General features: G+C 38.7%; 1 pseudogene; it reads right to left on the reverse strand.

Moving 5' to 3' along the window:
- LOC118854847 overlaps window positions 1-16,595 on the reverse strand; it is a 118,926-nt pseudogene that overhangs the window by 87,382 nt on the left and 14,949 nt on the right.

The raw sequence follows: 16,595 nt of genomic DNA on the forward strand, positions 1-16,595 counted from the left end.
TAACCTTCTCCGCAGTCTTTGGTGTTTGTGGGTCGAGGGGTCTGGCAACTGCCGCAGCTCACATATTCAGGGCGCTAGGGCCCCCTCCGCCCGGCTTCTGGTCTGGATCGTCCACGCCGCTCAGGCTGGGCTCTGCTCCACTCCGTTCCCAGCTCCCAGCTCCGTGTGGAATAGAGCTCACCCAGAGACCATCCGGGCTGTCCTGGGCTGGAGCCCTGCTTCCCTCTGCTGTTCTGTGGGTTCTGCCGTTCTAGAATTGGTTCAGAGCCATTTTTATAGGTTTTTGGAGGGACTTGGGTACGGAGCTCACTCTAGTCCGTGCTTACCAGCCGCCATCTTGGCTCCGCCCCCTCCAATCTACTTTTTAAGGTAGTATTTTCTTCAGTGGTCTTTTGGACCTCCTTTTCCATTTGGCTAATTCTGCCTTTCAAGGCATTCTTCCCCTCATTGGCTTTTTGGAGCTCTTTTGCCATTTGAGTTAGTCTATTTTTTAAGGTGTTGTTTTCTTCAGTATTTTTTGGGTCTCCTTTAGCAAGTCATTGACTTGTTTTTCATGATTTTCTTCCATCACCTCATTTCTCTTCCCAATTTTTCCTCTATTTCTCTAACTTGCTTTTCCAAATCCTTTTTGAGCTCTTCCATGGCCTGAGACCAGTTCATGTTTTTCTTGGAGGCTTTTGATGAGGGCTCTTTGACTTTGTTGACCTCTTCTGGCTGTATGTTTTGCTCTTCTTTGTCACCAAAGAAAGATTTCAAAGGCTGAGTCTGAATCTGACTGTGTTTTCATTGCCTGGCCACGTTCCCAGCCAACTACTTGACCCTTGAGTTTTTCTTCGGGGTATGACTGCTTGTAGAGTAGAGAGTACTTTGTCCGAAGCTTGGGGGGCTGCATTGTTGTTTTCAGAGCTTTTTCTACACATCAAGCTCTTCCACACCAGTGCTCCTCTTCCCTGAAGAACCCCCAACACAGACCACGACTCAGATCTAAGCAGGTTTTCCACTCCCGCTCTGATCTGCCACTTAATTTCTCCCACCAGGTGGGCCTGGGGCTGGAAGCAACTCCAGCTGTATTTCTGTATGCATCCTCAGAGCTGCACCACCTCCTCTGCTCCCAGGGTGGTGGCCAACCACGAACTCCTTTCACTCTGTTCCAACAGATTTTTCCCATCAAAACCTTCTCTGCTGTCTTTGGTGTTTGTGCATTGAGAAGTCTGGTACCTGCCACAGCTCACTGATTCAGGGCACTAGGGCCTGTTCTGCCTAGCCGCTGGTCTGGTTGGTCCAGGCACGGCCCATGCTGGACTCCGCTCTGCTCCGCTCCCAGCACAGTATGATAGACCTCACCCAGCGACCATGCAGGCTGTCCTGGGCTGGAGCCCCGCTTCCCTCTGCTATTTCTTGGGTTCTGACATTCTAGAATTTGTTCAGAGACATTTTTATAGGTGTTTGAAGGGTCCTGGGGGAGAGCTTTAGGCAAGTCCCTGCTTTCCAGCCACCCTCTTGGCTCGCCCCCCCATTCCTGAAATGTAGAATATAATTAGGTGTTAATGTATGATCTATTATTATGTACTTCCCAAAGTCCAATAGTATTTCAGAGAGGGAAGGGATATTTTGAGTTGAGGTAATCTGAATAAACGACATGGAGAAGGTGTGATATTAATGAAAATTTCCCATGTTACTATGTTGAAGGCAGATTTGTGAGAGATTATAGTTGGAGAAACATCATACAGGCAGGAAAAAAGAAGTCTGAATATGTGTGTGCAACTCAGTTAAAAAGGGAGAGATTGGGAGGGGCAGGAGACAAGATGGTAGAGAAAGGGCAAGAACTAGCTTGAGCTTTTCCCAAAACTCCTTTAAATACCTTTAAATAATGTCATACAACAATTCCTGGAGCAGCAGAACCAACAAAAATATGGGGTGAAATAATTTTCTAACCAAAGAGAACTTAGAGAGTCAGTAGGAAAGGTCTATTTCGCCTGGGTAAAAGTCGAAAACAGTCCAGCTTAGGCCTCACAAGCACAGACTCAGTCCTGGAAACCAGAAGCAGGCCTTGGGAGCCACTGAATGAGTAGTGGCTGCTTCTGAAACTCTTAGCCCACAGATAGTAAGAGGGTCAAACAATTGGTCAAAAAGAGATTACAAGAGTCTCTTTGTTGGAACTGGGAGCAGGGCTATGTTGCTTTGCCGAAATATGGATAAGGATCATATTCCTGGGTGGCAGTCCCAGGGGAAAGAGCAGAACTAGCATACCAGAGCTTGCAGTCACAGTGGAGCAAGAACATTCCTTGCAGTTCCAGGGCAATAAAGCGTGCTTGTGTTCGCTCACAGACCAGAGCACAGGCCAGTACTGTAAATGCCTTTCCTTAGTTCATATCACCTTGGAAGAACTGAAAACTTAAAATTCTCTAGAGGTGTCTGTGAAAACAGCTGCAGAAAACCTCTGAAGCTTCAGACAGTGCACCCTCAACCCTGGAAGCAGAGCCCTATTTTAACAAAGAGTTAAAGGTCAAGAAATAGGCTGGGAAAATGGGCAAACAGAAAAAAAAATCTCACCACAGAAAATTATTATGGTGAAAAGGAACATCAAAACACACTCAGAAGATGGTTAAAAATGTTAATGTTCTTACATCTAAAGCCTCCAAGAAAAATATGAATTGGTCTCAGGCCATGGAGAAGCTCAAAAATGATTTTGTAAATCAAGTAAGAAAGGAAGAGGAAAATTAGGGAAAGAAATGAGAATGATGCAAGGAAATCATGAAAAATGAGTCAACAGCTTGGTAAATACTGAAAAAAGGGATAGATGAGGGGAAGGCTGTCTTAATTTTAGCAAGCAGTTCCTTGATGGAGAGTGAGGGATCAAATTACACAGACAAAAAAGGACAGTGGTTTCTGGACATAAAGTCCAGGTTTACATGTTTGAATTTGTTTTTATAGGAATATAAGAGCTACTAGAAGCCCTAGATAAATGTATAAATATAGTAAATAATAATAAACATTAAAATGTAGAATCTAGAAACAGGGAGGAAAATAAATAATATTTACCACTAGGATGCCAATACATATCTTATTTATATAAAATTCATGGAGTATTATGTTTGTATATAATATTCATTGTACTAATATAGTACCATTAGTAATATATGCATAAATATGCTTACATATATGTAAATGTGTGCATAGGAAATATATGTATAAGCATATATGAAAATCAGAAATTCTGACTTCTTCATGTTGGTTATGCAGATTATTTCAGCTTAAAATGTTCTTTCCATTTCTGAAATTCTATTGGATTTTGGGAAGGATACATATATACACATATATAGTTATATATACTTATATATGTGATTTAGTGTGTGTACACACATTCACACAAACACAAAGAAATAATGTCTCATACCTGAAACACAGCAATATTATGGGTTTTAAAGGAGATAATATGTACATAAATGCTTTAAAAACTGAAGTGCTAACTATGTCAGCATAACTGATTTTAATCATTTTTATTTATAAATACACTATTAAGTGATAGGGTTTAGGAGTTAGAATAAAACATCATTGATAGATAACTGATTGTATACTGGAAAAAAAGAGATGAAGAATTCAAAATAGCTCCATGCTTTTAAATCCAGTAGCTAAAATTGCTTGGGAAAAATATGAAAATTACATTCTCAATACCTCTACCTGGCAAGAGTGCTTATAAATTCTGGGTTCCCACATTTGCATCATGTAGTTATCTGTGTTCAAATTTGTCTATATATTTTTTTCTTGGTGTCCTTAACATTTTACATGTAAAATTCTTGAAATTAAAAGTAATCCAATTTAGAATTTTTACTTATTTAAAAGAGAAATTAGATTTTCCTCCTTTGAATAATGGCTTTATTCAAATATTTTTTTTCTATTTCTGTCAAAAAGAAAATAGCATATTATTAAAATTCCTATTGGTGTATTTTTTTCATTTTTTGAGCTGTATTTAAATTGTCCTTAGCAGATTCAATTATAGAAGGCAACATTTTTAAAGAAAATCAACAGTAAAAAGCTGCCATATGGTACATTGAAAAATCACAACACTTTTCCCTAATAATATATACATAAATAAAGTCTTTTTAGGCCATCCCACTCAATTTCTATTTAATTTTAACTGCTACAGTATATGTAATACAATATTGTATTACTGTTTGTAAATTAAGTATGTGTGTATTATCTTTATTGTTCCTGTAATTTGGATGACATTTTACATTTTGTTAAAATAAAAATATGGGATTTCCACTCTAAAATTATTGAAGGTATATAACATGGGAGAGAAACGTGATGCGATGGATATAGGGCTAACACTGGCATCAGGAAGATCCAAGTTCAAGTCTAGACTCTGATGCATACTGTATATTAACATGGAAAGTTATATGACCTCTCATGATCAAGACAACTCTCTGACACCAAAAATTACAGAGAAGCTACTGTTCTTCATCAGTGGATAGAAATGTCTTACTCTGAGTTCTACACACTAATGATAACATGTTCAGATCAAAATTCAGACTTAAATTGAAAAAAGTAGGGGGAACCATCAGACCATATAACCAAGACCTAAGCAACATCTCTTAAGAATATGAAGTGGAAGTGATGAATAAATTTAAGGGATTAGATCTAGTAGATAGAGTGCCAAAAGAACTATGGACATAGGTTCACAAAACTGTACAGGAGGCAGTAACAACAAGAAAAAAAACAACAAAATATTCCAAAGAAAAAGAAGATTGAGGAGCAAAATGGCTGTTTGATAAGGCTTTATAAATAGCTGGGGGAAGAAAAAAAGTGAAAGGTAAAGGAGAAAGGGAAAGATAGAGCTAGCTGAATACAGAATTCCAGAGAATCCTTTGTTGCTGTCCTTCATAATCAAAGAGAACAAAAAAACACCAGGATATAGGGGTCAATATACAGTATGTCTGAATGTGGCTGATCACAAATCAATAAAAGCTTTGAAGGCACTTCCACAGGTTGGGCACATATAGTCCATATGAACATTTAGGAAGGAGCTGCTTCTAAATTTGAGCAGTTTACATTTCTTTCTTTTGATCTAATTCAATTATGCTTTGCTCATAGAGCACAGGACCTTCTTTGATGTTGGCATACCATGATGAATCTCCTGTGCCAGTGTCTCCCAGGTCTCACAATAAATACCAAAGTTTTTTCAATAATTTTTCATTTTTCATGATCATATGTTATTTTTTTTGAGTTTTGAGTTCCAAAATCTATCCCTCCATCCCTCTCTTCCCCCTTCTCTGAGATGGTAAGAAGTTCAATATAGTTTATGCCTGTGCCATTACACATCACATTTCCCCATATATAAGAAGCACTTTAATATTGTGGGCAAAATTTGAAAAAATAAGTATTACATAAAGTTATTAAACTCAAGTTTTATTCATCACAATATTCATACAATATGATGAAATTCAAGGACCTTCTGCTCATAGCTTTCAGGCATCTTTTGGGCAAGTCTGGTGCACATACACGTGCTTAGTCCATTCTGTTTCATGAACCTGAAGGACCAATTGTGTCCTCCTTTGAAATCAGTAACTTCTTTTTCATGAGCAATTCTTCTTGCCTCATGGTGAACCATCTTTGTGGACACAGGAATTCCAATTGCCCTTTGCTCTTCAATCCATATCTTCAGTTCCCTCTCTAAATCAGGCCATTTTGCTGACTTGCCTCTCAGGGCCTTCTGCTGTGGCATTTTCAGTAGGGTTTCTTCTTCCTGTAGCCAGTCTCGGATTATTTCCTCAGTTGGAGGAGGACCAAACTTACATTCAGCAGCATGATTTCCATTCACTTTTGCAAACTGGACCACTTTTAACTTGAATTCAGCACTGTACGAAAATCTTTTCTGAGCCATTTCTGGGTAGAATGTGACAAAACATAACCTGATATGCCGGTAACAAATGCGAAACAAAGAGTGCAAAGACAAGTGTGAAACAGCTGGAAATGCAAGTAAAAAAATCTACAGCAATGAGCACAAAAACAAGCATGAAGAAGTGGGAAATGCAAGTAAAAAAAATCTACAATCACTGTATAAGATGCACCCAGTTTTTAGACCCCAGATTTTTTGAAAAAGGGTGCATCTTATACATGGGGAACTACGGTAAAACATTTCCATATTAGTCATTTTGTACAAGAAGACTTGAATGAAAGAGCGAGAGTGAGAAAGGAAAGAAGGAAGGAAGGGAGGGAGGGAGAAAAGAAAAGAAGGAAGGAAAGAAGGAAGGAAGGAAGGAAGGAAGGAAGGAAGGAAGGAAGGAAGGAAGGAAGGAAAGAAGGAAGATAGGAAAACAGGAAGGGAAGAAGGAAGAAGAGAAAAGAAGGAAGGAAGACAAGAAGGAAGGAAGAAAAGAACAAGGAAGGAAGGAAGGGAGGGAGGGAGGAAGGAAGGAAGAAAAGGAAGAAAAGAAAAGAAGGAAGGAAGGAAGAAAATGAACAAAAGCATTCTTTAGCCTATATTCAGAGAACATTAGTTCTTTTTCTGGAGATGGATTGCATGTTTCATCATGCATCCATTGGGACTATCTTACATCATTCTATTTTTGAGAATAGCTAAGTCATTCTCAGTTGTCCATTGTACAATATTGCTTTTTCTGCGTACAGCATTCTCCTGGTTCTGCTCACTTCACTAGGCATCAATTCCTGTAAGTCTTTCCAGGTTTTTTCCCCCAGAAATCATCCTGCTTGTCATTTCATATAGCACAATAATATTCCATCGCAATCATATATCACAATTTGTTTAGCCACTCTCCACTTGATGGACATCTTCTCAATCTCCAATTCTTAGCCACCACCAAAAAGCTGCTATAAATATTTTTATAAAAGTAAATCCTTTTCCCCTGTTTATGTCTTTGGGATATAGACCTAGCAGTGGTTTTACTGGATCAAAGCATATGCAGTTTGATTGGCCTTTGGGCATAGTTGTAAATTGCTTTTCAGTGTGGTTGGATCAGTTCACAACTCCACCAACATTGTAATAATGCCCCAATTTTGCCACATCCCCTCCAACATTTATAATTTTAGTTTTCTTGTTATATTAGCCAATTTGATGGGAATGATGTGGTACCTCAGAGTTGTTTTAATTTGCATTTCTCTAATCCATAGTGATTAAGAGCATTTTTATATGACTACATATAGCTTTGATTTCTTTGTCTGAAAACTGCCTGTTCATATCTTTTGACTACTTATCAATTAGCGAATAGCTTGTATTTTATACATTTGACTCAATTCTCTATATATTTGAGAAATGATGCTTTTGCCAGAGACATTTTTGGCAAATTTTTCCCAGTTTTCTGCTTTCCTTTTAATTTTGGTTGCATTGGAATTTTTATGCAAAAAGGTTTAGTTTTGTATAATCAAAATTATTTATTTATACTTTGCAATGCTTTCTAGATTTTCTTTGGTCCTAAGTTCTTCCCTTATCCATAGAAGTGACAAAGTATTCCATGCTCTTATAATTTGTTTATGGTATTACCCTTTATATGTAAATCATGCATCTATATTGACCTTATCTTGGAATATGGTGTGACATATTGGAATATACCTAGTTTCTGCCATACCGTTTTCCAGTTTTCCCAGGATTTTTTCTCAAATAATGAGTTCTTGTTCCAACAGCTTGGATCTTTGGGTTTATCATATACTAGATAACTATGGTCATGTATTCTAGTGTAATGGGTACCTAATCTATTCTACTGATCTGCCATTCTATTCCTTAACCATTTATCAGATTGTTTTGCTAATTAATGCTTTGTGACACAGTTTGAGATGTGGTACAGCTAGACCACTTTCCTTCACATTTTAATTTTCATTGATTCTCTTGATATCCTTGACTTTTTACTCTTGCAGATGAGTTTTATTATTTTTTTTCTAGGTCTATAAAATAATACCAAAGTTCTTAAGAGGGACATTGAGAGTGTCCTTGTATCACTTCTTCTGACCCCTTCTCTTCTATTAGTTCTCTATAAAAAAGCATTTTAGACAAGTGCATCTTTGGCATTTGAACAACATGGACAGCCCATCAGAGTTGCACTCTCTGTGGTAGAGTTTGAATGTTTGAAAGTTCCTCTTGATAAAATACCTTAGTGTCTAGTGCCTTATTTTGCCAAGTGATCTTCAGAATATTCCTCAGATAATTAAATGGAAGTGATTCAGTTTTCTAGCATGGCACTAGAAGACTGTTCAGTTTTCACAGGCATATAATGACATCAGCACAATGGCTCTGTAAACTTTCAGTTTGGTAAGCAGTCTAACACCTGTTCCCTCCCACGTTTTCTTTTGGACCCCCCAAACACTGAGTTAGCTTTCACAACAGATGAATCAATCTCATCATCTATGCATGCCATTGTTTGGTTATTTCAATTGCATTGAACCCTCCAAGACCTCATTTGAGGTTTTCCTGGCAATGATACTGCAATGGTTTGCCATTTCCTTAATTTACAGATGAGGAAATTAGGCAAACAGGATTAAGTGGTTTGCCCAGGGTCACACATCTAGTAAGTGTCTGAGGCTGGACTCAAGGCCTAGCACTCTATTCACTGCACCACCTAGCTGGTGCTATCTATGTGCACATCTATGGAAAGTATGATACCAAGGTAAGTAAACTCATGTACAGCATGCATTTTTTTTTCATTTGCTTCAACCAATGGTTCCACATATGGTTGCTATGGTGTTGGCTTGTGGAGAACCCCTGTTTTCTTTGCAATAATTGTCAGGCCAAAATAAGCACAAATGGCAGAGAATTAATCCATACACTGTTGCATCTCAGCCTCAGAGGTTGCCTTGAGTTCACAATCTTAAATAAAAGTCATGCACCAATTCTCCTTCCACTTTAGTATTTACTTATAGCCTTGTCAAGTTAAATAATTTACTGCTATTTTGGTAGCTGACCTGGATGCCATTTTTGTCCTCTTTGAGGGAATCTGATAACATTGCTGAAAACTCCATGCTAAATAACATGAGAGTGAGCTCAGAGTCTTGCTTCATCTCTTTGGTGACTAGGAAAGCATAAGGACATCACTCATTATCCAGAATCCATGTATATACATTATTATGAAGCTAGAGTACAAAACTGACAAACCTTTCTAAGTAAACAAATTTTGCCATGATGTATATGCATGGGCTCTGGATAAAGAATTATATATTGATATACAATACTGATGAACTTCTCTAGGCAACCAAATTTTGACCTACATTTCACCAAGCCCTCAGGACTAACAGTATCAAAGACTTTGGTCAGATTGAAAAACATTGTGAAGAGACTGCTGTTCTACTCCTTGGTATTTCTCCTGGAGTTCTTGGCCATGAAACATCATATCAACTGTGCCTTGGCCCCTTCTGAAGCCACACAGGCTCTCAGATAGATTACCATCCTTCAATTGAAGGACTAGACAATTAAAGAACACTCTAGCAAGAATCTTGCCGGCAATGACTAAGAGAGAGATCACCCTGTGATTGTCACAGGACAATCTATTTCATTTTCCTTTATAAAGATGGGCGATGGAGATATACTTAATCTCCTGGGCGATAACCTCCTCTTGCCATATAACCTGAAAGATTTCAGTCAGCTTTTGTATGAGCAGTGGACCTCCTGTCTTGTAAATCTTACCTGGAATGAAATCAACACCAGGCACTTTGCTACATGAGAGGAGCTAAATGACATTCGAAACTTCTTCTTCAATTAGAAGTTTGGCTACGGGGGGATTTACTTCAACCTGAGGTATCTGGACGATGCCTTCAACTTTGTTTGAAGACAATATGTTGAGAAAACTATGGAATTGTTTAGTCTATCTCTCCAGGATCATGTCCTAATCACTGAGCAGTGTGGCTTTATCAATGCTGAATAGTTCAGAGGCACCATAGGTCTATGGACCATAAATAGCCTCCTGGCATGGTAGACGAACTTTGGATTATTACTATTAGCAAAAAACAAAACAAACACCCCCCCCCCAAAAAAAATAAAAATCTGACTTCCTTCTGCCTACTTACTGATCCAAGAATCTTGCATCTCCTAAGCTTCATTTGTACTTTACTTTTGATGAAGTTAAGTGCTGCCTTCTTAGAAATGAATGAACTCTCCTGCTGCTAAACCCTATGGAGTTATTTTTTTTCCTCGTGTAGTAGCTTTTCAATTTCCCCATCATTTCTGTCAAACCAATTTAGATGTTGTGAGTGTTCTTACTCAGATGAGTACACCAAATCTCTGAAACCTGCCTACTCCTTTTCTGCCCCAATGTTGCAAATCATGTTGTTTCAGCTTTTCCTCCAAGTCAGGGGAAAAAAAAAACTTCATGCACAGGATCTACTCTGTGAGTTAGAGTCTTGTGATAGTTGCTGTTCCTTAGGGCTGCCACTTTTGTTGAATGACAATCTTTAGCTTGAAGAAGATAAGTCTCTGCTTGGTCCAGCACTTTGCAAATGGCAAGCACATTGTCATGAGCCTGCCTTTCACTTCTTTGGGGAGGCACACAAGCTTGTTGACTAGATTAGATTTATTGCAAAACCTATGGCACCTTTACAGCACTTCTCATCACCATGGCCACTCCAGAAAAAATGTTTTTTCTTTCCAGTTCCAACTTTGTAAGTGTGTATTTGCCAGCTTTGTTTCACTTGGAGCTCCTATTTCAATGTGATCCTTGCTGAGTTCTCTTTCAACAAGAGTTATTCATCTTTCAGGTATACTTAATTTTATGTTGTCTATAAATGTGTGAACATTACTTGTACCAACAGTTAGTGGAATCATCTTCACAAAAACTTTTTGTACATTTTTTTGTGCATACTTCAACTACAAGGTGGAATTCCCATCTACTGAGGTAAGCAGACCAAGGTTAAGTAAAGCAGACAATTTTAGAGCACATTTTCTAGTTCCTCCCTTACTCTAGGAGGTAAGCAATGTCAACCCTCAGAAGGTTGCTCAGACACCCAGGGGGCTGCTGTATCCCACTGCTGCTTCAGTCCAATGGAAAAATGCCCTTATTGCCTAAGATACCTGTGTGCAGGGTCATGACTACAATTCCCAGGGTATCCATACCTGTTACTTTATCACTTCCCATCACCACAGGACATTGAGTTAGGTAAAATAGTAAAATAGCAAATTTTGAAAATAGTTCAATAATAAAACAAAATAGTAAAATGTAAATGGTATGGTTGATGTCTTTTAATAAGCATGTAAATTGTATATATGAGGCAGAGTTGAGTAACGTTGTCAGCCTCACTCTCTCTTCTTGAGTTATCTGAGCCCAATGGCAAGAAAACATTTAAGGTAGCTGGAGATGGCTCAAGGTAGAGTAGATGACCTTGGTGTTTTTAATTCTGACCAAGCTCTAAGTTTTCCATAGCACCTGCTTTAAACACTTTCGTGGCCGGTTAGAGCATATTTTTCACATCTGCCTATTCCACCATTTAAGTCTTCACATGGTTGAAGTAGACACCCCCCCAAAATCACCAACTGATCTGAAGTCAATAGGTTACCTTCAGCCTTGTTTAGTCCATCTATCCAGATGATTTTATAGGGGTGTGGCCACTGTCCATACTATATTTTCTTGGAGCCACAGGAGAGAGTTGGGAGGCAGGTGGACTCCAAAGGTGTATAAACAGCACAGAAAAGAACTTGGCCAGATCTCACACAAGAGGTGCTAGTCCTCCCTGAATGCCCCATTCACTTCAGCAAGGATAGATAACAAGGTTTTCTTAAATGAGCAATATAAAGGAATAGAAGAAAAAAATGCAATGGAAAAGCCAAGAGGTCTCTTCAAGAAAATTAGAGATATCAAGGCAAAATGTATGTAAAAACAGGCATGATAAGAGACAAAAATTTTACAGACAACAAAAGTAAAGGAGATTAAGAAGAGGTGCAATAATATACAGAAGATCTTAATATCACCAATAGTCACAATGGTGTGGTTACTGACGTTGAGCCAGGCATCCTAGAGAATAAAGTGAGGTTGACTTTACGAATCACTGCTAATAATAAGGCAATGGAATTACATCTGAGATATTTAAAATCCTAAAAAAACATGCTACTGTTAAAGTGTTACACTCAATATGCCAGCAAGTATAGAAAACTCAACAGTGACCATTAGATTGGAACCCCTGTCCTAAAGAGGGGCCATGCCAAAAATGCTTAAATTATCAAACAATTGTGCTCATTTCACATGTCAGCAAGACTATGCTTAAGATCCTGTAAGCTAGACTTTAGCATATGTGAGCTGAAAAATTACCAGAAGAGAAGGGTGTCTTTTCAAGAATCAGAGAAACTAGATACCAAATTGCTAACATTCGTTGGGTCATGGAAAAAGCAAGTGAGTTCCAGAAAAAAAAACAAACAAAAAAACTATTTCTGCTTCATTGACTAGTCTAAGGCAAACAGAAGGAGAAGAAATGGTAGCAGTATCAGATTTTATATTCTTGGGCTTGAAGATTACTGCAGGCAGCGACTGCAGCCATGAAATTAAAAGACACTTATTCTTAGAAAATTATGACAAATCTGGACAGCATAGTAAACAGCGGAGATATCACCTTGACAACAAAAGTCCATATGGTCAAACAATGTGAGAGTTAGACTGTACAAAAAACTGAGCACCACAGAAATGCTGCTTTCAAATTGTGGTTTTGGAGAAGATTTCTGACAGTCCCTTGGAGAGTAAGCAGATTAGTCAATACTTAGACTCCAGATTCAATCAAAGGCTCTTGATTGAAACAAAGGCAAGACTCAAAGGTATTTGATTGCCTTAGTGCTGAGAAGCACTCCAAAACAAAAGACAACAAAATGTGCCACTTTGCTTGTCATTACAGCTAGTCTTTAGAATGTAGTTACTCAGTCTAAGATGAAGCCCCATCTGAAGCCTTCTTTTCTTGGTAAGACCTTTAAATCTTGTGCTTCATTGACATAGCCTTCAAGAACCCTGGACCCTGGCTATGCCAGGATGAAGCACTATTAAACTCTAGTATTGTTTATGTTTGCTCTGCCAAGTAGAATGATCTTTGAACTGAAGAGAATAGAGATATTGCAGCCAGCAGAACATTCATAGTTATACAGATAGATGGAACCTTGGAAGGTATCAACACCATCTCTCTCATTTTATTGGTTAGGAAACTGAGGTATAGAGAAGTTAAGTGACTTTCCCATGGTACATCTATAATAGAATCCCAGCCCTTTTTTAACATTATATAGAGATATAGATATGGTATATACATACACACACACGTACACATATACACATATAAATGTTAACTTATATTAACATATATGTGTATACATAATTTATACATATACATATGTGTGTATACACACACATGCACATATACATATATGTAGTGAAAGTCTGAGTGCAGTGAGGCCCTACTGTTAGTGCAGAGCCTGTTCTCCACATGCAAGGAGAAGTGAGTCTTGTGCAACGCAAAAGGAGGCAGAAGAGGCATCTCCAGCCTCTTTTCTTAATACCCTTCTCCAAGGGGAACTATAAATGATGAGAAGCAGAAAGCTGTAGCAAGAATCCACGAGTTGTACCTCTTCATATGATGCAATTTACCTATTTGCCTCCTCCTTTCCTCTTTTCCCATCACAATCCCTTTCACCCCTTAATTAGGTTTTTTATCATCACATCAAAGTCAATTTATACCCACTCCTTCTGTCTAAGTATATCCTCTCTACACATTGTAATAAAGATACTCAGGAGTTACAAGTATCTTCTTCCCATGTAGGGATGTAAACAGTTTGCCCTTATTGAATAACATTTTTTTTCTTTCCTGTTGTAATGTCAGTCAAAGTGGGACTTTATGCTGCTTTTTTTTTCTTTTGGAGTGCTTCTCAACACTAAGGCAACAAAGTGTCTTTGATTGAGTCTTGCCTTTGTTTGAATCAAGACTCTTTGTTTGAATCAAGAGTCCTTCCTTAGAAACGGTATATATATACTCTGAGGTTAGCATTTTGCTTTGGAGCTCACTCATTGGAAGAGCATTCGTGTGATTTGGTCAGACCAGACTCTGGGTAGGGGTTAAGGAGTCCCCGGCTTTGAAAATACAAATGTTGGTGCTTCTCTCTCTGGTAACTATGTATGTATTGCTATGGACAGACAGAAGCTCTGATTATTTGTGTTATTTGCTCTGTTTATATAATTTATGCTTATAATTTCTGTTTGTGTTTTCTCTGAAGTTCAGAGAGCTGACTTTTTCTCCTGAACTAAGTGAGCACTTTCAGATTCCGGCAAGATTTCATGAGCAAAGTCCCAACACAAACAACAAAGTCCAAGTAAAGTTCTCTTGAGGGTGTGTCTTCCCCACATAGTTCCAGTCCCTACTTCCAATTCCTTAGGGGAGGCTGGACAACAAAGCCAACAGGGTGTGGTCCTTAGGGGTCCATGGCACTTCCCCCACCCACCATAGAGAACTCCACCCTCCCCATGGTTCCCAAACCATCCCAGGGGATGCAGCAGAAAAGCACACATAGTGCCTTGCTGCAAAGTTTTTATCTTGCTCCAGGGCTAAATTCTGAGCTCAGAGGTTCCTTCTCCTCCTGCTGAACCTGGCTGTTCCTGGCTTCTGCCTGAATCTTGATGTAGGCAGCTTCCACTTTTGCTCTCTCCTCACCAAGGTTGGCTCACAGGCAGTTCTCTGCTACTGCTAGGTCTGTAGGCAGGCAGCTCTCCACTCTTGCTCTAGGGCTCCATTACAAGCTCTTACTACTCTGGTCTGGCTTCTGAATACAATACCTTTGCAGGGCATTCACCCCACCAGCACAGTCAGAAGCTGGGCTAATGCACTCAAGCCCTGGGTCTGGCCATCCCCACCTCCCAGAAGATTAGGCTTTTTTCCCCCACAGCCACTGTTCTGGCCTGTCTCTTCCAAAGCTCCAAAGTGCTAGTGTGGTAGGAAGTGGGAAGGAGAGATTATCTCCCAGGGGCCCTGCTCTGGGCACTTGGGAAACTGCTCCCATAACTGCTACTGGCCTATTTTTCCTAAGGCTGCTTCTGCTTCTGGGGCTTTACAGAACCATATCCACCACAAGTATAAAGAGCAACCCAATAACTTGGAAACACCCAACCACTATCCCAGTCCCCCCGAACCTCATACTTTCCTTTTAATTTGAAGATCCTGCCAACTATGCCATTTTGTAACAACAATGCTGCTTGGAGCTGCTGTGAAGGTGTAAGACCAATAACACCAGCACACAGGAGGGTTGCTAGCACTGGTTCTTTGATCTGCTTTTCTAAGGAAAGCAACTTTAAAGAGTTTAGAAATCTCACTTTGATTAAACATGCATATACCATTCACTTAGTTCGGGGGAAAAAGTCAGCACCCTGAACTTCAGAGAAAACACAAACAGAAATTACAAGCAAAAATTGTATAAAGAGCAAATAACACAAATAATTAGATAGGGCATCTAACTGTCTGTCCATAGCAATACATACACAGTCATCAGAGAGAGAAGCACCAACATCTGTATTTTCAAAGCCAGGGGGCTCCTTAACCACTACCCAGAGTCTGGTTTCACCAAATCACACGAACACTCTTCCAATGAGTGAGCCCCAAAGCAAAACACTAACCTCAGAGTATATATAATATTTCCAATCAAGGACACATGATTCAATCAAAAACTCTTGATTCAAACAAAGGCAAGATTCAATCAAAGGCACTTTATTGCCTTAGTGTTGAGAAGCACTCCAAAAGAAAAAAAAACAGCAAAAAGTCCCACTTTGCTTGCCATTACACTTGTTTACCTTTTTATGAGTCTCTTGAATCTTGTATTTGAACATCACATTTTCCACTGAGCTCTGGTCTTTTCTTCAGGAATGTCTGGAAGTCCCTTGTTTCATTGAATATCCACCTCCTCAACTGAAAGATTATGGTCCATTTTACTGAGCAGTCGATCCTTGGTTGTAATTCAAGCTACTTTGACTTACGAAATATCATATTCCAATCCTTCTGATCTTTTAATGTAGAAGCTGCAAGATTCTGCATAATCCTGACTGTAATTTCATGGTATTTGAATTGTTTCTTTTTGACTGCAGTATATTTTCCTTGACCTGATAATTCTGGAATTTGGTTATAATATTCCTTACCATTTTCAATTTGGGATCTCTTTCAGGAGATGATTGGTGGATTCTTTCAATGACTATCTTAACCTCTTATTCTAGGACCTTAGTACAGTTTTGATTTCTTGGAAGATGCTGTCCAGGGTCTTTTTTCACCCTAGTTTTCAGGTATACCAGTAATTTTAAAATTGTCTCTCCTGGATCTATTTTCTAGGTCAGTTGTTTTTCCAATGAGGTATTTTTCACGCTCTGTTTTTTATCCTTTTGATTTTGTTTGATTGATTCTTGGTGTTTCAGAGAGTCATTAGCTTCCATTTGCCAAATTCTAATTTTTAACAACTTGTTTTCTTTAGTTAGATTTTGTATCTCCTTTTCCATTTAACCTATTCTAATTTTTAAGGAGTTCTTTTTCTTCATTGAATTTTTTTTTCCATTTTGTCAATGGTACTTTTAAAGGAATTGTCTAATTTTTCTTCTATCTCTCCAATACAACTTTTAAAATACTTCTTCAGGCTTCCAAAAAGGCATTTTGGGCTTAAG

This window comes from Trichosurus vulpecula, chromosome 6, assembly GCF_011100635.1.
Source record: "Trichosurus vulpecula isolate mTriVul1 chromosome 6, mTriVul1.pri, whole genome shotgun sequence".
Taxonomy (NCBI): domain Eukaryota; kingdom Metazoa; phylum Chordata; class Mammalia; order Diprotodontia; family Phalangeridae; genus Trichosurus; species Trichosurus vulpecula.